The 18769-nt window shown below is 56.3% G+C and overlaps 1 protein-coding gene and 1 long non-coding RNA gene across 9 annotated transcripts in view; one reads left to right on the top strand and one right to left on the bottom strand.

Annotated features, from left to right (window-relative positions):
* The window catches only part of CACNA2D2 (calcium voltage-gated channel auxiliary subunit alpha2delta 2), a 141178-nt gene that overhangs the window by 78712 nt on the left and 43697 nt on the right, over nt 1-18769 (top strand). The window lies entirely within an intron of this gene.
* Nucleotides 12873-18769, bottom strand: part of LOC139075929 (uncharacterized) — a 51756-nt gene continuing 45859 nt past the window's right edge. Inside the window, exon 3 of the long non-coding RNA XR_011526916.1 lies at nt 12873-17759. This is a non-coding gene — a long non-coding RNA (uncharacterized lncRNA). The remainder of the gene's footprint in view (nt 17760-18769) is intronic.

Raw genomic sequence — 18769 nt, forward strand, 5'->3', positions numbered from 1 at the left:
GTAGCCTTCTGTCCACTCCCCATGCACCCAAGGGTCCTGGGAGTCAGCGTGAACCTTGGGCAAATACACACTGCTCCCAGCAACTGGTGGATATGTGTGTGGGGTCGGCCTCGATTGCCTGCATCCATACCAGGTGGCCGAGAACCCAGAGACCCCTTGAAGACCTCCAGACTGAGCTGGTAGTGCAGGGAGCTGGCCTCCCTGGGAACAAAGAGAGAGACAATGCAAGTGGGATGTGGCCAGGGCATGGCGGAAGGATCCTCAGGGGAAACATATTATTCCCTCCTCTTCGCCCACCTGCCCGCCCTAGTGGTGGTCAGACAAGGGCCAAGTTTGGCCTGTCAGGCCTCAGGAAAGCAAGCTATGAACCCAGGGCCTGAGCTTCCCTGCTCCCTGGGATTGCCCCTGAGGAGGAGGCCCCTCTCCTGGCTCCTCCTCTAAGGTGCAGGGGCCTCATGAGGAGTCAGAAGAGCTGTGGTCATCCCTTAGCATCTGCTAGTCAAAGGAGAAGTCTAGGGCCCTGGAGTGTAATGTCCCTGAGGCCCACAGAGCTTGGTGGATCAGCCTTACACCTACTCCCCTACCGCTGAGTTCTCCCCAGTGGCTGAGGTCAGAGGGAAAGGGCTGAATGCAGCCACCTGTCAGGCCAGGAAGCTCAGCATCCTGCTTGCCATGACCAACTTCACCCACCTCCTGTGGGGACACCTTGGCCAAGGTTCCCCAGGCCCATGTCTCGCCCCAAGAGGGGATGTCTGAGCCTCTCCTGCCTGATGGTCCTGCTCATGATGCCAGGCGCATCCCCTGGGAGTACCATTCAGTCTCCCTGTTGTTCACTTGCTCATTCAGTCTTTCAGCAAACCCTCTCTACTGTCCCCAGCCTGGCCCTACATGTGGTGCCAGTCTCCCCTCATTGGGGCAGAATTTCCATTTTACAAATGGGGAAACAGAGGCTCAGAGACAATGCCTGCCCAGCCACTGCCTGGCTGAGACAGGCTCACAATTCCCCCTGCTCACCCTGGCTCCTGAGCCTGTGTGTCTGCCCCTCCCAGAGCTCCCAGGGACTAGGGCAGAAAGGGAGCCCAGCGTTGGGGAGGGAAAAGGTGAGGGTCTGCCAGGCAGAGGGCAGCACACAAACAAGGGCCCACAGGCAGGACCTTGATCACGGGACACGGGGGACAGCTGGAGAGGGAGGCTGGGCTGGAGAGGGCTACAGACGCAGACTGGCAGCCATGGCCCTGAGATCCCTACCCACCACAGGAGCGGGAATCTAGGGTGTGGGGGCGGTTGGCCAAATGGGGGAAATGAACCCTTGGCCGGAGGGAAACACACCGGATTCCACTCCCCAGAGAAGCCTGCACTGAGGAAGGATCCTCTCCTGCATCGGCCCACCTCCGTGGGGGGTCCTAGCTGGCAATGGAGGGAAGATGCTAGGAGGCAGAGTAAGAGGACCTGCGGGTGCCACAGGGACAAACCAGTCTAACTCAGGATCAGAGAAGTGAGAAATTTAATTGAGTTTTAATAGCCTCTGGCCCTTTGTTCTGAAATCTTCATGTGCAAGGGCTGGGGGACGGGGGAGGTGCATCTAAGGCAGGGTGAGTCAGTGGCCCAGGTAGCCCCTGCCCTCCAGGACCCCAGATTTTGAGGAGACAGACAACAAGCTATGGGGTCCCAGCGTGCAGAACAGCTGACATGGGAGGGGCAAGTCTAAGAAAACAGCTTGGCAGAAGTGATGTTTGAGCTGAACCGTGGAAGGTGGGTACAATTTTCAAAGGTGGAGAAAGGGACGAAGGAACGCATTGAGCCCTGGCCTAGCAGGGAGTGTGAGCAGAAGGGACTCAGGCTGAGTCTACTGAGACTAGTCTTCTGGGCTGGGAAGGGAACCCAGTAGGTGCAGCCTGTGCATCAGTGTTTCCACTGGAGGGGAGAGGGGACGGGAGAGGTGACAAAAGCCGAGAGCAGAGCTCACTGCTCAAGTTCTGTGGTAGTAGCTGCACATCTTCAGGCATGGCCCCTTCGCAGTGCAGGCAACCCTGGGAGCAGCCAGTCACCTCTCTTCTCCATTTTCTGTGGCTTAAAATACATCGCGAGCAATGCCTCTGCTGTGGCAATGGGCACTGTGGGAGAAGTGAACGACGGCTCACAAGGGGTATGGGTGGGGAGGGTACAGGGCCGTGGAGCCAGCCCCAAGGGGAGGGGCTTAGGGTGATGAGAAGGCCCTGTGAGGCCCCTCATGGACCTCTCAGCTGTCTTCTCCAAGCCCACACCTGAAGGCTGGACCCCAGGCAGGGCCCCCAAGGTTTTCCTGGAGGAGGCCAGTTGACCTGGCTTGTCTCATCTTGGGATACCAGGTGCCTCAGATGCCCTTTGCTTCCCTCAGCTTCTGTTTACTGAGTGCTGAGTACCGGCTGGGTACAAGTGCTATACTAGATCTCCAGGTATAGGGACAGCAGGAATAGACCTGCGGGGCCCTGTCTCAAGAAGTGCAGTCTGCTCAAGGTGACAGTGATATGACCCGTGCCACAAAGTATGGAGTCAGGGTGGTAAGCCTGTGGGTATTGACCAGGTGTAGTGGACCTTGGGATACAGGGAGGGTTTGCTGGGGATTTAGCCAGGCAGAAGAAAGTAAGAGAGGATGAGGGTTAAAGGCAGAGGGCACGGCAAAGTCTAAAGGCCAGAGGTAGAGAGAATGCATGCGTGTCTGCATGCATGTGGTGGTAGCGGGTCTTGCCTGCTACCTGGCTCTGCTGAGCATGTGTACAGACGCACTGTGAGGTGGGTCTTGAGCAGAGGTGTGCGTGGGCTGTGCCCAATGCAGATGCCATTCCTTGGAGTCTAGCTGAGACCTTGTCTAGTGACCACAACCCACACAGTCCTGACCTTGCACTGCTCTCAAAAAGAACCTTTGGCTATGAGTTCCCCTCAGACAGGTACAACATGGTACATGGTGCATGTGACCAGGCCCGGAGCAAGAAGGTGGCCAAGAATCGGGCCTCACCCACTGCTGTGCTGCAGCCCCAACTCTGCACTTGAGCAGCCCTGAGCCCTTGGAAAATCTTACATTCTCTGGGCCTCAGTTTCCTTACTTGTGCAGTAGGAACAAGTGTAGCCTCACAGATCTGTCATCAGAGTTTATGCCTGGGTCTCAGTGACACCAATTCAGCAAGGGATGCTCATGAGTCAGGTATCACATGAGTCAGGCCACAGGAACTATACTGACCTGTGCCCCTTTAGCTCCACCCAGCCTGTGGAGCAACCTGGGCTGAAGGACCTTGTACCAGCCCGCCCCTCTCTAGATGCCTCTTTCAGGGCCCATCCCCAGCTCCCACCCCTGTGGGCCACGCTGTCCAGGCTGCTCAATGCCTCCTTCCTCCTGGCACAGGCCTTGGGGCCCTTGTTTGAGAGGCTGATCACGGCTGTTGGGCCGTTTGTTCCAGCCTTCCTGTGTTTGCCCACTCTGAGCCTTGGCGAATGGGAGTCGCGGCATGTTTGCTGTGTCAACACCAGCTGGAGCCCGGTTATCGAGATAGCTGAGGGTGTAAGGCCCCATCCGCCAGCTGCCCAAGTGCCTGGGGTCTAGCCCCTCCCTGGGCGGTTGGGGTGGGTGGGCAAGTGGGCAGCTCCCTACCTATGACTCACATATTCACCCACAGGTCTGCCAGGCCTAGGCTCGGCAGGTGTCCAGAACCAACAAGGGCAGCCCCAGACAGGAAGCAGGACTTAAGAGATCAGGGGGCCTTCCTGGCAGAGGTGGCCTTCCTGGCAGAGGCAGCCTTCCAGCCTTTGAAGGCCAAGTTTGGGGCTTCCCCACCCCCTATGCAGAATCCCTTTGACCTCCCCAGCCCCAGCCCTCTCGTCCCCTGTGTTCCCAGTCATCAGATTCAGCAGCATCCAAGGAGAGGATGCCTGAGCAGTCAAGCACATGGACAGATGGAGAGACAGGCAGCGAGACAGGATCAGAACAGGGAATCAGAACTCCAGAAGAGGGGCCGGCCCGGTGGCGCAACGGTTAAGTGCGCACATTCTGCTTCTCGGCGGCCCGGGGTTCGCCGGTTCGGATCCCGGGTGCAGACGTGGTACTGCTTGGCACACCATGCTGTGGTAGGCATCCCACGTATAAAGTAGAGGAAGATGGGCACGGATGTTAGCTCAGGGCCAGGCTTCCTCAGCAAAAAGAGGAGGACTGGCAGTAGTTAGCTCAGGGCTAATCTTCCTCAAAAAAAAAAGAACACCAGGAGAGGACTCGAGGGGACCTGACCCAGGCAAGCTGACATCCATGCGTGAGCTGTGCAGGCATGGGCTGGGTGGAGGAGCCACAGCCCTGGGGAGGGCAGATGTGGGTAGCTTTTGGCTGGCAGCTGGTACTGAGGGGCAACTGTCAGAGACACAGGGGAATAGAGGCTCAGAGAGGGGGAGCGACTTGTCCTGAGCCTGGAGAGAACCTGGGTCCCCACCCTTCAACCAAGGCTGTTCTACCACTTGGGGGCCGGGCAGTTGGCCACATGGCAGAGCCGTGCCTCTGAGTCCTATTTACTTCCAGAATGAGACCCCCACCCACTTCATCAGTATGTTTTCCAGAAATGAGCTTTTGAGGGTTACTCACCCAGGAGACAGAGGCCTCCAGGGCAGCTACAGCACTGATGCACCTGCTGCATGGCCTTTGCTGGTGATTTCCTTTCTCTGAGTCTCAGTTGCCCTGTCTATAAAATGTGGTGATGAGCGTCCATATGGCAGGATTGCCGAGAGCTTGGCCAGCTCATAGACATGCGTGTGCCATGTGGTTACCCCTGTTACAAAGCCGGCGGGGGGTAGCACACGGTTGAGCCACAGGGAAGATCCTCATTGCTTGACCTCACTTTGGGATTTCATGAAAAAGCATCCCAGTTACCTGGAAGCACAGAAAAGTAGCACTGAGACTGAGGCTGGAGGGAAGGAGGAGTTTGCCTCTCTGAGGGTGGGAAGAGCATTCTGAGAAAGGGAACAGCATGGAGGGGGAATCTGGGGGGGATCAGACAGAGTCCAGTGTAGCTGCTGGAGTAGATTGGAGGAGGAGAGCAAGACTGGACCCTCCGATTCTGGATTAGGGTGGGGAGTTATACTCCAGCCCACAGGGTGGTCAGGCTTAGTTGTGGTTGTCAGGAGAGGGGACAGCGGCCTGTACCAGGGGCTGGGAGCAGAGGGGAGAGTGACTCAGGATCAGACGAGGCAGCAAGGTAGGTTAGCTTTACCAGGCTAAGGGAGGAAGAGTCTGGGAGAACTCTTGCTGAAGAGGAAAGTTGGTGAAGGTGGCACTTACAGGGACAGGGGACCTTGGACCGGACAGGCTTCAGAGTAAGAAGGCTGAATTCTAGGAACCAATGGGGATTGTCAGCAAGTGGGCAACACTCCTGCATGCCTCCTGCCTTCTATCCTCAGATGTTTGCTGACGCCTCCTCCAGAGGGAACCCAGGTGAGCTTGGGGTGCAGCAGTGGGAGCTTGCAGTCACAGGGAGTGGCAAGTGTGGCCTTCCACCGAGACCCACTCACATCCCGGTGTCCCTGTGCAAGTTTAGCATCAGTTACTCCTTCCTGCCTGGAGTTCTGAGGGGTTTGAAGCTTTTCTGGGCTTGCATCTTGGACCCTTGACTCTGGGCACTAGGGTTCTCAGGGCCCTGTTGGGAGCGCGATTTTGGACTACTTGGGCTTGAGGTCCCAGAGCATCTTTCTGTGCACCTGTAGTGCCAAGGGCCGAGGAGTTGGGGTAGGGCACCATGGAGTGGGAGGAGCACCCTGGGCTGATGCAAACCCACACCTGTCAGGTGAGAGGAGCCTGTCCCCAGAGTCAGCAGATAAGTAATGGTCATTTAAACAGAGAAATTGGACCTATCTGTGTTGAGCCAATGGACAGTAGTGACAGCCAGTTAATGACATGGCCTCAGCTACACTGTCCTCTGTCTCAGTTGTTTATGTGTGGGACCCCCACCATAAGCATAAGCCCCAACCCCAAGACACAAGCTTTTAGGGGACGAGGGTGTAGAGAGGAGCACACGAGAGTGTGAGTGTTCTTCCTTCTCCTGGGCACAACATGTACATGTATCTCGTGGAGGGGCGTCTGTGGACGTGAGTGTGTGTGTCCTCTCGCACATGCCCATGCCTGCTCCTTTCCCTGAGGTTGTGACTCCCACATGGTCCAGGACTGAGCTGTGTGACCTAAGTGAGTGAGGGGGCTGCTGTCCCCACTCCACAGGGCCTGGGCAGAAGCACCAGCTCCACAATCTCCCATTGGTGACACTGACCTTTCCCCACCACTCATGTGCATACCTAGGCCTCCTTTTATTAAAATATTCTTTTGCTAATCTCATCTCCCTGTGTGACTGCTGTGTAATTAGTTCATTTTGCAAAATATTTCATCTGTCATATTTTCCTCTTGCTTTTTCCTTTTCCCAGGAAAAGGTAGGAGGAGATGAGGTAGAGGAAGATTTCTGGTGTGGGGCCACCTCACACAGGCTCCCCCATGTACTGATACATGCCCCCTTGACACACATCCTGGACCCAGGGCCTCCTGAGCGGGTGGAGGTCAGTGGGCAGGGCCTGAGGCTATCAGAGCCCTCCTGGTCTCAGGAGGGAGGGACAGCGCATGCCTGACCAAACCCTGCCCCAGGAGCCCCTATGCACACCTGCTCAAACCCAGGAACTGCTCAGGCCCAAGCTGAGCTCAGACTAATGAGCAACTAAGTGGCATTGCCCATGGTGGGCATGTTTATGGCAGACAGGCTGGGGGTGAGTAGGCAGGGATGACAGGGCAAGACACCGGATGACCTCTGCTCAGCACACTTGACTGTGCATGGATGGGCTGAGCCCACAGCCAGGTGTGCAGCAAATGCTTGGTTAATAGGAACCCCAATGATCTTCATTATCATCTTTGTGCCCACCCCTACCCATTGGACACGGTCCCACAGTGAGTGAGCTGCTCTGAACACCACACCCTCCCTCTAACCCACCCCAAACAGGGTCTGGTCCAGCTGTGAGGTGGGGGCTGCTTGGGACAGTGGACTGTGGACAGGGCACATATGGAGCTCCCCAGTGGGTCACATGTGACCAAGGCCTTGGCCCTGACCAAGCATGACAGCTATAGCCAGGGGACATCAGGCCTCATCCTCCTCTTGGAGGGAGCAAGAATGTCTGTTCTCCTGGTCCCCAGAGGTGAGGCCAGGCGGAAGGAGCCATACTACTGAGTGCCCTGCCTCCGCCTCCCCCACCCATTCCCCAGATGGAAAACCAGAGGCCACCAAGGCATCATCTGCACAGGGAGCCCTCAGTGGCCCAAAGCCTACTGCAGCAGTGGACCCTGGGTGGCTGGAAGGCTTGAGCTGGGAGCCTTCAGCTGGCGTGGCCTACTTTCCCTCGCCCCATGACTGCCTCCTCTGTCTCCCCGCCTTCTCTTGCTTCGATTCCCTCGGGATGTGAATTCTGTTAAACTTTTAATTAAAAACATTCTCCTTTCTCCCCCTGAGGTTTTCTTCCCTGTGATTTTCCTCTTAGAAGGAGAGATGGAGGAAGGGTGAGGACACGCAAAGAGTGGAGGTCAGGCCTTCCTGGGTCTCCATGACGGACCCCGAGGAACCAGGGCCTGGCCCAGAGAAGGCTGCTGGATGCCCCTGCGCTGTGTCACCCTTCCTGGCTCTGTAGGGGAAGATTTCTGAGGGCTCCAACCCTGGGTGTCCAGATTTGAGGAATGGCGCCAGCTCCCAAGGGCCCTGCACGCACTCCCACAACATCCCACATAATCACTCAAGAGTACGGCAGCACATGCCCGTTTTCATCAAGTAGAAGGGGCCCCTGCTTTCCTGTGAGAGTGCTGTTAGCTCCACCAGCCTCGCGGTCACTCCTGAGCCATTGGTCACAGGTTGGGGAAGTGTCCCGCAGGGTTACTTATCGGGCAAGATGCAGCCCAGGGTCGTGTTGTGGGCCTGAAGGTCACCAACTTGGTCTCTGAAGCCTCACATGTAGCATTCCCAATTCAGCTCAGGGCCACAAGGTCAGGTCCTGGCTCAAAAGATCAGGGCCCCAGGGATGCTGGGGACACAGGTCCTTGATGTCAGGGAACCAGAACAGCTTCTCTAATTATGGGGCTGGAGGGGGCCTGGCCCATCCCTCCTCCCCCAGGCAGTGGCCCATTTGCCTATCCCTGACTCTGGAGGGAGATGCCACCATGCCCTCAGGTTCCCATTTTAGAGTGGGAGCCCACTAAATTCTGGAAGTTCTTCCTGTGTTAGACTGTGATTCCTCTTGCTGAAGCCTAAGCTTCTTTCTTTGGCTCCTCCTCTAGAGAACTTTGACTTACACTTCCTTGCCTATAACCCCTCCCTGGCCCAGGAGACAGGGACTGAATCACCACCTCCCCATGTTCCTGTCACCTCCCCCATTCCTCTACAGGCTAAGCACCTCCATCCCAGGGCTTTCGGGAAGCACCCCACAAACTCACAGACTCATCCAGACACATCCCTATGTCCCATCCTCAGATGCCCCCACCACAGGTTGTGCCTCTCCCACCCCAAGGGGCCGGGCCCACTCCAAGCCCCCAAAGGCTCAGGGTCTCAAGACTCCAGCCAGGCCCGAGCCCAAGGGAGGAACAGGGACATCACTAGCAGGGCCCACGCCCCACAGAGCCACACCCCTTACCCCTCTGCTTCATCTCCCCCTCCAGCCTGCAGCAGTGGGCAGGGGACATAGCTGGCCCTTGTGGGAGCATCAGGATGCCCCAAAGAAGGCTCTATGATGGGGGCATTGGCCCTGAGGGGCTAGAACAAGGGTTCCCCCAGCACCCATCTCCTGGGCTGCCCTCAGCACCTCTCCTGATGCTCCCTGCATGTGTCTTGCTTCCTAGACCCAGAGGCCACCCTGACCGGCCCTGGGAATGCTCAGGGAGACATCTCCACAGAGGCAGGTGGGGTCATGGCAGGATTTGGGGAATTGGCCAGGAGGAGGGGCGGGCAGGCAGGCCAGATAGGGGCACAGCACAAGCAAAGACAGGAAGGGGCTCTGGACAGGGACTGGTGGAGGAAGGGACGGTGCAGGGCCAAGAAGGCAGAAATGGCGGTGGGAGACCTTGAACACCACACACATGGATTTAGACACCAGGTGTTGGAGGCCCTGTCAGCCTCTTGAGTAAGGCAGGGGTATTATTCATTTTACAGACACATGTTGAGCACCTGCTGTGTGCCAGTGCCTATGTCATGGCCTGGCCCCAGCCCCAAGGCAGTGCCCACCTCCCCAACAGGTGCTCTGTGGCTCTAGGGGCAGCAGGATGAGGATGATCCTAGGGCAGGAGCCTGTGCATCCCCCATAGGGCAGGAGGCTGCAGCCCCTTCGGGCTGATGAAGTGCAGGCACCCCTCTCCTAGCGCTGCTGTCTCCTGGTTGGCTCCTCCACAGGGCCCAGTAATTTCCAAAGCTGATAGGGGCAGTGATGAGGGGCTCTTCCTCCCACTGCAGCACATCTCGGTGCTCCCTGAACCCCTTTGTGCCAGGCCCCACCTATCCATTCATTCCCCAAGTACACACTGAGTGTCTGCTGTGTGCCAGGCCCTGTGCTGGTTGCTGGGGACTCCGCAGTGACAGAGGCAGACCTGGTCCAGCGCTTTGGGACCTTGTGTCCAGATGGGAGGCAGAGGGTAGACAAGAAATGTGAAGGTGTGTAATGGGGTATCAGAGAACAATCACAGCAGGGAGTCAAGGAGTGGGTGTCCATGCCCTCCACCCACCTCCATAGTGCCAACCGGGAGCCTGAGCAGGGGTGAAGGCAGTGAGTAGGAGGAGACAGCCCTTCCTCCTGCCTCAAGGTCGAGTCCCATCTCCCCACTGCCCAGCCCTCCCCCAAGCTCTGCAGACACCCACTGTGCCCAGCAGTGCCTGCTGAGTGGTGCCTCTGAGCAGATGGTGAGAGGCGCAGGGTGGGCAGAGTGGGCAGCACTGGCTCTTCCTCTCTCAGAGCAAGGCCCATGTCTTTCTCAGGCCGGCAGGAGCAACTGGGCGTTTGGGGCATTTCACTGAGCCTCAGTTTCCCACCACAGAATGGGACCATGATTCCTGGCCTGCCTACCTCACCGGGCAGTTGTGAAAGTGAGGAGTGCTGGCTCCTGGTTCCAGAGCTCTCCAGGAGGCCTTTCTGCTGGGGGACGTAGGGCTGCCTGCCAGCACAGCAGCAGGGCCAGTGGCTGGCTTCCCCTCCTCCTCAGTGGCTCTCAAGCCATCCGTCACTTACGAATTCTCTTCATTTCTAAATAAAATGATTTGTTAATTTGAGTGAGTGATCACCACTCGTCCGAGCCTCTTTGCAGGCCTGGGAACAGCTTGTGGGCTCCCGGAGCCCTGCGCCGCCGGCCTGGCACAGACTTGGAGGGGTTGTTTTCGATTTAAATGTGAATTGAATGAGGAGAAAAATGTTTCTCTTGGCAATTCCATAGGAGCTCGCTCTTCTGACAGATGTTGGAGTTTATTATCCCATCGGGCCAGTGTTTTGTCGAGCAGAATTGCTAATTATTTCAGAGGCCCGGCCACAGCTGAGGAGGGGAGGGAGGTGGCATGCACGGCTTTGGGCGGCATCTGTCAACAGGCAGGCAGGCAGTGGGATGCAAGGCCCAGCCCGCCACCTCTCCCCTCACCTCCCAGGATCTGCAGAAGTTTTGGGGCGGGGACTGCCCTGCCTCTTGGTTTCTGATTCTTCTGATTCGTGGAGTACCCTGGAGGAGGCAGCACCCTGGAGGAGGCAGGGGGCCTATTCTTGCCAACACTGCTCTGACCTCATAGTGAGGACTCTTGAAGGTCACTTTGGGGGTCTTGAATTGCTTGTGTGTGTGGTGGGTCCATGGGTGGTAGATGGGGGAGGCTCCAGAGAGGCCGGTGTCCTGTGCGTGGGCAGAAGTTGTTGATTGCTTAGGCAGAGGTTATGCTTACTCGGGCGTGTGCCTGGGTGTCTTCATAACCGTGGGCTCTGTGTGGGCACGTGGGGGTTTGGTGTGACCATGTGTGTGTTTTTGGGTCACGAGCTGCCTGGCGTGACTGCCTATATCTGCGAATGAGATGTCTGTGGCTGGGTTGCTCGAGCCTTCGAGGTATAGCTCTAATTCATTTCTGTCCCCAGTTCCTGCACTGCAAGGTGAGGAAGGCCTTGGAAGACAGATGACCAGAAGGGACTGGACCCCAGGAAAGGTGTGCCAAGCCTGGCCAGAATACCACTTAGCTACTGTGGAGGTGCCCTAGGTTCCAAGGGGCTCCATGGTGAATAGACTATGGGAGTGGGTTTCCTGGTAAAGATGTGGCCCTGGTAGCCAGACCCCTGGCTTCTTGGTCCATCTAGCCTGGGCATCTTAACCTCACTGAGGACAACTTAGAGCAGAGGGGCAGCATCAGTCCCCCTGACATCCAGTAGAGGACCCAAGATTCCTGTAGGACTGGGTCTGAAGGCCTCCTGACTCCACACAGCCTGGGTCTGACTCCAGTTCCTCCTCTGACACTGAGGGGACAATTTCTCCTGCGTTATCCCCTGAGAACCACCCCACTGAGAACCCCCCCACACACACCTCTGCCCCTTTCCTCACCCCACCTCTCCTTCCTGAGCCCCTAGACAGGGGCTGGATGCCCTGACTGCCCCTAGTCCTGGCCAGCTCAGGATTCAGCATTTCACTCTCCCCATCTTTGGACTCTCATCCCCTCCCCCTCTCTGCCTCCACCACCGTGCTCCGCCCCTACCAGCCAGGCCAGCCAAAGCTCAGCTCTCCAGGCTTAACACAAAAGCAGCAGCAGCAGCTGGGCAGGATTTTATAACCCTAATTAACACCAGATTCCCTGGGGGCTGGTGGTGCTAGAGTCCTGACGCAGGCTGAGGTCACCAGAGCACAAGGCAGGGAGGGTCTACCCTGGGGCTGGTCAGGGAAGATGGAATCTCAGTCCACAGCAGCTGCGCCCTGGAAGGTGACATGGAGCCCTATGGCCTCAGTCTTTCCCTGTCCCTGGCAGCCATCCTGATGGGGGACACTGGGAGGCTGGGGAGGGGGTGCCCATCCACCCCCAGGCTGAGATCCTGCCAGGCGTCTCTGATTGACCATGTGTCCCTGGGAACGAGACCCTTTCTCTCCTCTGGATAAAACTACACTGTGACATCCTTCCATTAAATAGGGCATGTTCAGAAGAGAAAATTGCTACTATTTTCCCCTTTTACTTCACTGTCATCAAAAATTGATCCCATATTGCATCCTTATTTCAAAGAATGAGCTAAAAAAATAAAAAATAAAAATTCCCACTCCTCAGAGCAGCAGCTGCATCAAGCTTCCCATTCCCCCCACCCCCACCACCCCCTCTCAGAAAAGAGAAAAAAAAGAAAATCGTGGCCATGGAGGGAGGGTGCAACTGCTGACCCTTCTGGAACTGTTGAACTGGCCAGGCCGTGGCTTTGGAAGTGAGAGGGGCGGGGCATATAAATGTATGGGCAGAAGGGGATTTCGATCTGGTGAAATGTGGTAGAAAATGGGGTAATTGGGGGAAGTTAATTTGGATCTAAATGGAGCGATTCATTCTCTCAATAAGAAGCGTCTCATTTTCCAGGGAGATGGCTGTGCCTGCCAGATGCCGGCCTGCCCTCTGGCTGGCGGGGCAGTGGCTCAGCCAGGGCCCGGCCCCGCCGCACCCCAGTCAGTCTAGCCTCACAGAGTAACTGGCCCTGCCCAGTTTGTGGGGAGGGACGTGAAGATAGGGATACAGGACAAGGAAAACTGAAGCTGGGGAGAGCAACTGGCCTGACACCCCACAGAGCACTGGGGCCTTCTTACCCCTGTCCAGTGTTCCTCTCTGTGGGTCTAGCTGCATCCTGGAAGAGGAAAGAACGAGCAGGTGGGGAAGTACAGTTTAATTTGATTTACTCTCCAATTCATTCAGCAAAATATTGAGCAACTTTTCACAAAAGCTCATGTAGTAAAACACAGATTATGAGTAATAAGGATGAGACAAAAGAGCCAAGGTAAGCAATCTCAGGATCAGGCACTTGGTCTAGTTGAGCCCCTAGGTTAACCCTGAGCCTCCTGGTAGCCAAAGGAAAAAGGGAGACCCAGTGCTGTGTGTTCTAACCACAGTAGATGACATTTAGATCAACTCCACGTGGAAGCCAAGTCCAGCTTCCCATAGAATGGTGTTTGGGGGGACTTTCACAATGGTGCCCCTCAGCCCCTCTCGCCTTTACTAGGAGCAGGGTTTGGGAGGTGGCACTTGGGCTCCAATCCTGAGCATGTCCCTCCTCCCCAGGTCTCAGATCTCCATTTGTTCTTTTCCGGGGGCTACAGGCAGGAACTTCCAGCAGTGCTAGGATCACTGGTCACACAGGTGTGGTCAACACGGGCTACAGTGCTGCAGGCCTGGGCTCAGCAGCTGAACAGACTTAGGTTTGGTCCTGGTTCCTCCTTCTGCCAGTTTCCTGGCCTTGGAGTATTCAATCAACTACATTGTTCTGAGCCTCCTTCTTCTGAAAAGTGAGCCAGTAGCACCAGCTTACCCACCATGGTTGTGTTGGTCACAAGTGGACTGTAGGCCCCCATAAGTGGTAACTGTAATCGCAGTTGGTTTAGAGCTGGTGCCCAAGATTTCCTTGGTCCAGATGTGTGTCTAGCCTGCTGTTGGCTGTACTGTGACGGCGGGTGGGGGGTTGGGGTAAGCATGGAGATGAGTGGAAGCCCCCTCCTCCACTGTGAGCTCCGTGAGAATAGGGTTGGATCCGATTCATCCTGTGTCTCTGGCACCCAGCAGAGGCCACAAACATGCTTGTTGAAAGAAGAAAGAAGAGGAACCCTAGGGGCCACCTTTTTATTTATTCCCTATTGAGGTGCTCGTTGGATATGATCACATAACACAAAGTGAGCACAGACCGGGTGAGGGCTGGGAAGAAGATAGACCAGTGGACAGACTCAGGGTGTATTTGAGGAGGGGCCCATGGCATGAACAATGCAGGTGGAAGCCAGAGGGGTCCGCTTGGCCAGGCGTGTGTGGGGCCTGTGGATCCGGGAGCCATGGGCCCAGTGAGCCACCACACACCCAGCCACAGCAGGAAGCAGCCCTGCTCCATCTGTGCTTTAGGAGGTGAGTTCAGGACGTGAAGGTGAGGACCCACCCACCATATGTGAATGCACCTGAGCACATTAGCATAGTATGCATGCATATACACATGTGTGTTCCATGCTCACATGTGCACGTGTCTTCACATACACATGATTTCTTATTTCTGCCCTTGTGTACACATTCAAGTGCAAATGTACACACATCCTCCTTCTCTAACTCCAAGCCCTCCATCCCCAGAATTGCAAAGCTGTTGACCACAGAGTCAGATGGAAGAGGCCTCCTCACTCACCCCCTGCTAAAGCTGAAGCCCCTACCTACCGAACTCCTGCTTGGCAGACCCCCCTCAGTGGAGGCCCAAGAGGCCCCAGTCACAGGGGTCCTGCTTACCCCCCTTTCCTGTTGGGGAGTGCTATGGGGGAGCTCTGGGGGCAGGGGAACAACGTATGCTGGGGAGGGAAAGCCACCATGGCCACAGCCCAACTCTGGGGACGTGAGCATTGGCCGGGAATCAGGTGGCCCAGAGGCCTTGAATACTTTGGTGGGCTGAGGCCAAACTGGCACTAGGGCACAAAGACCCTCACTGCCCCAGAAAGCACCCAGCTCTGTGGGCTCAGGGAAGGGAGCAGACCCAAGTTCTATGCTTAGCGTCACTGCTCACCCTCACCCTAGGGGAGCCCCACCTCTTGCTCTTGTTTTGCCACCTATGAAGTGGGATGAGGATGGCTCACAGGGGTTCTGTCTTGATGGATGTGGAAGGGTGGTCCTCAGGCCTATCCAGCTGGCCCAGGACTCTAGGTCTGCTCCTCTAGGGCATGGGCTGGGCCCTGACCTTCTGCCCTTCCGGGCCCTTATCTCAGACAAGTCTCAGATCTAGACAGAGCCAAGCACAGCTGTCTGCTTAGGGTCACTAGGCTCAACACTGATGAACACAAACCCATAGCCCCATCCTTGATGCCGTGAGGGTCCCAGGCTGAGCCTGGCAGCAGTATGAGAGGCTCACCACAGGTGGAAGAGGGCTCCTGGGAGCCAGAGCCACTGGGTGACCTTGGGCAGAGCACACAACTCCCCACCTTCTTTGGCGACCCCTCCTGCCTCCTCCAGCTTCAGCCTGTGCCTTGGGAAAGGGGCAAGAACTCCAAGGCCACCCAGGATAATAAGTACAAGGCCATGCAGTAAAGCTGAGGCTGAGCTCAGGCCCACTCAGGTCTCTTCCTACCCCTTGGATCCCTTCCCAGCCCCATGGTGTCCCCCATCCCATGCTCTCTGATCCACAGCCAACTAGAGGCCCACTCCCTCCTCACAGGGGCCTCAGGGTCTTAGAGAGGGCTCAGGGTGCCTCATGGGTGGATCAATGAGTAACAGAGGGGGATTAGTTACACGGCCCCAGAGACAACCCTGCAACCTGCCCTCAGAGAGCCGTGACTGCAGACAAACTGAATAACCACCTTTGAGCCTCAGTTTCTTCATCTGCAAAATAGGATAGGAATGGGACCTGCTTTGTAGGGGCTGCTCTAGGGATTAATGAACAGTGCTGGGGCACAATGAACACTCAGTGATGCGGCCTGTGACAACAGGTTTGTGTGAAGCATAGACAGTGCTAGTGTCAGGTCCTATTAGTGTGCTTCCAGTTCCTGTATATTTCAGGGACACTTTTTACTCAAAGCCCTGCCTGATCACCTTGCCAGGGTATCTCTTCCCTGGAAAACCTCTGGCCCTTCACTGCAGTTTTCTCTGGCCCCTCCTCCAGGAGCTACCCCCTCTTTACGCAGCCCCGGAGCCCACACTCCCCCACTCCCTGGTGACATCTGACTCTCATACAGACCCTTCCTACTAAGCCCAAATGCCGCTGGGCTCCACATCGCCAGCATTTCAGTGTCCTCCTGTTTCATCAGTGATGTAGCCAGTCTGCCTGGGTGGGTGGTGCCATTCTCCCATTTCACAAGGAGGAAAACTGAGGCCAAGAGAGCTGAAATCACCCAGGCAGGATGAGTCCATTGTGGGTCTATCACTGGAGGGGTCTCTCCCACACAGAGTCCAACCCAAAGGGCTGAGGAAATCAGGGACTGAGGAGGCCTTAGCCAGTTGGGATTTGGGAGTCCCTTTCCTGGTAGATGGCATGGTAGAGAACAGACTTCCAGACCCTTGTCCTAGGGGAGAAGGGCTGCAGCCTAAATGGAGGTGGGGGTGGCAGAGATGCCCCCAAATAGGCAGGCACATGCTGCATGGCTGCAGCCCCACCCTCCCCAGCTGGCACCATGGCTCTGTGGCCGTTGCTAGGCATCAGATGGGCCCAGGTGGGCCCTACCTGTCGTGGAGCAGCCACACAGCGTGGGGTGGGCACAGGGCCCGGGCAGGAGTAAGGCCGCCTCCGCCTGCCCGCCCTCCTCTCACTTGGCAGCAGCAAGCAGAAGCCATTAGTGCCTGGCAGCCCGTGTCCCACGGCTCTGACAAACGCCTTAAATGTTGTCGCCAAGGCTCCAGCTGTCCCACCGGCCGCCTTTACTCCTCCTAATAACCAAGTGTCGACGCTGATTGCAGCAGCGGGATGCAGCCTGTATTCAGAGGAGCTTTTACCCTGGGCATTTCTACCAGGCAGCCAGGCTGTGCCCACCCCACCCTTCACCTCCAGCCCTTTGTCTGCCTGTCACCTCTTCCCAGGCCCCTAGCATTGCCCCTGGGCCAGCCAGTGCCAAGCTTTGTGTCCCAGGTGGTGCCCGTGCTGCTGCCGCTGAAGCTGGTGGGCAGCAATGGAGTGGAATCTCAGGCATCTGCACGCAGCAGAGTGTCAGCCCGAGTGCAAAGATCGGGCTCCTAGTCCCACTCTTCCAGGTGGCTTCTGTTGGGGAGCCCCTACTCCTTCTTGGTTCAGCTTCATCTCTCAGCCTCGATGTCCTTGTCAGTGGAGTGGAAATAACGATTGGGCGATTGGGCTTCATGGGACTTAGAGGGAACATCTGTGTGAAGCATGGTGTGAATCATGATGTCCTGTGGAAGAGGCTTGGCCACACTTGTGAGCACAGACACCCTTCATGGAGGGAGGCCCAGGAGGGGTGAAGGCCTGCATCAGCTGCCCTGGCCATGAGTGCCTCCCTCTCTCCCCACAGAAAAGCCCGCTTGCCCCCACCTCCACAACTTTGCCTGGCTGAGACTCCCACTTGGAATCCCCTCCCTTTTCCCCTCCATCTGGCCTTGTCCTTCAAGTTTGGCCTGCTGTTCCCTCTTCCCAGAAGCCCCTCCAGCTTGATCTAATGGCGCTCCTCTCTCATAGGTTTTATATGACCTTCAAGTGGGTCCTAGATGCTCAACATTCTCCTCTCATTGTCTGCCTTCATCCTCACACAGCTTTTGTGAGGTTGGGACTATTAGAAACCTCATTTTAGAGATAAAGTAATCAAGATTCAGAGAGGGGCGAGCATCTGTCATCCATGTCACACATACAGCTCCTGGCTCTGCCCCATGGGGCACTGTGGCTGCTGATCAGGGGAGTAAACCAAGCCCCACTCTCCTGGGGGCTCTGCCAGAGTGGGCAAGGACCCCCACCCTACCCCCCCGCCTTGAGGGCTTCCTTCCTGAGACAGCCAGTTACCAGCACAAGTGTCCAGGCCAGATTTGGGTGGTTGGTTTATGAGATCTCTGATCACGGGATCATTTGTTCACAGGTTCCACAGTCTCCCGATGATGCTGGAGGGGGATGGGCAGAGAAAGGTAAAGAGTGAATGGTCTCTGCCTGTTCATCAGGCTTTCCTCAGGAATGTGGAGGTGATGGGGAAGGTGATGCTGAGGGCAGTGATGGTGGTGATGATCATGACAGATGTGAGGTGCTAGCAGAGGTGCCATAGTGGGCTAATGGTTGTAGTGGTGACGGTGGTGATCGTGATGGTGGAAATGACATTGATATTGAAGCTGATGGTGGATAGTGATGGTAGAGGTGATGGTAATGGTGTTAGTGACTGTGATGATGGGGATGAAGATAGCGATGGTAGAGCTGATGGTGATGGTGGTGATGGAGGTAACTCTGGTGATTGGTGGTAGGAGTACCACTGGGGATAACAGTGGCAGTTATGATGGGGATAACTTTGGCAATGATGCTGGGAGTAATGTTGACAGTGGTGACAGGGAATGTTAGTGGTGGCCATAGGAATGTTGATGATGGTTATGCAGGATCAGTGGTAATGATGGAGGGAACAGTGATGGTGGTGATGGGATTAACATTCTGGTGGTGGCAGGGGTAGTGGTGGTGGTGGCAATGGGGGTGATAGGGCTGGCAGGACTCCCTGTGGACTATAGCTCATGGGACAGTCCACTAGGCAGCCCTGTCCCACATGAGGGCTATGTCCTAGCTGGAGCCAGGACACAGTGGGGCTTGCTTGATTCTCTTTTTTCTTTTAACCTCCAATGAGCACAGCCTTCTGGGTAATGAGATGCAAATTGACAGAAAAGACAATGAGCCAGCCTGCGGCCAGTGGGGCAGCTTTTAAAGTCAGGCTGATTGCCTCCGTGCCAATTTGCATGGCATTAGTTGTGTACATCTCCTCCAACAGGCTCCTGCATTTCATCAGAGGTCACCTGGATGGTTGCATCTGACAAAGGATGGTGACCTGTGACCCAGACCAGGGTAGAGGCAGGGCTACTCTGACCCTGACCTGACCAGGGATCCAGGATGTGGCCCCAAAGAGTGTGGAGCTGTGGGG

This window comes from Equus przewalskii, chromosome 15 (genome assembly GCF_037783145.1).
Source record: "Equus przewalskii isolate Varuska chromosome 15, EquPr2, whole genome shotgun sequence".
Taxonomy (NCBI): domain Eukaryota; kingdom Metazoa; phylum Chordata; class Mammalia; order Perissodactyla; family Equidae; genus Equus; species Equus przewalskii.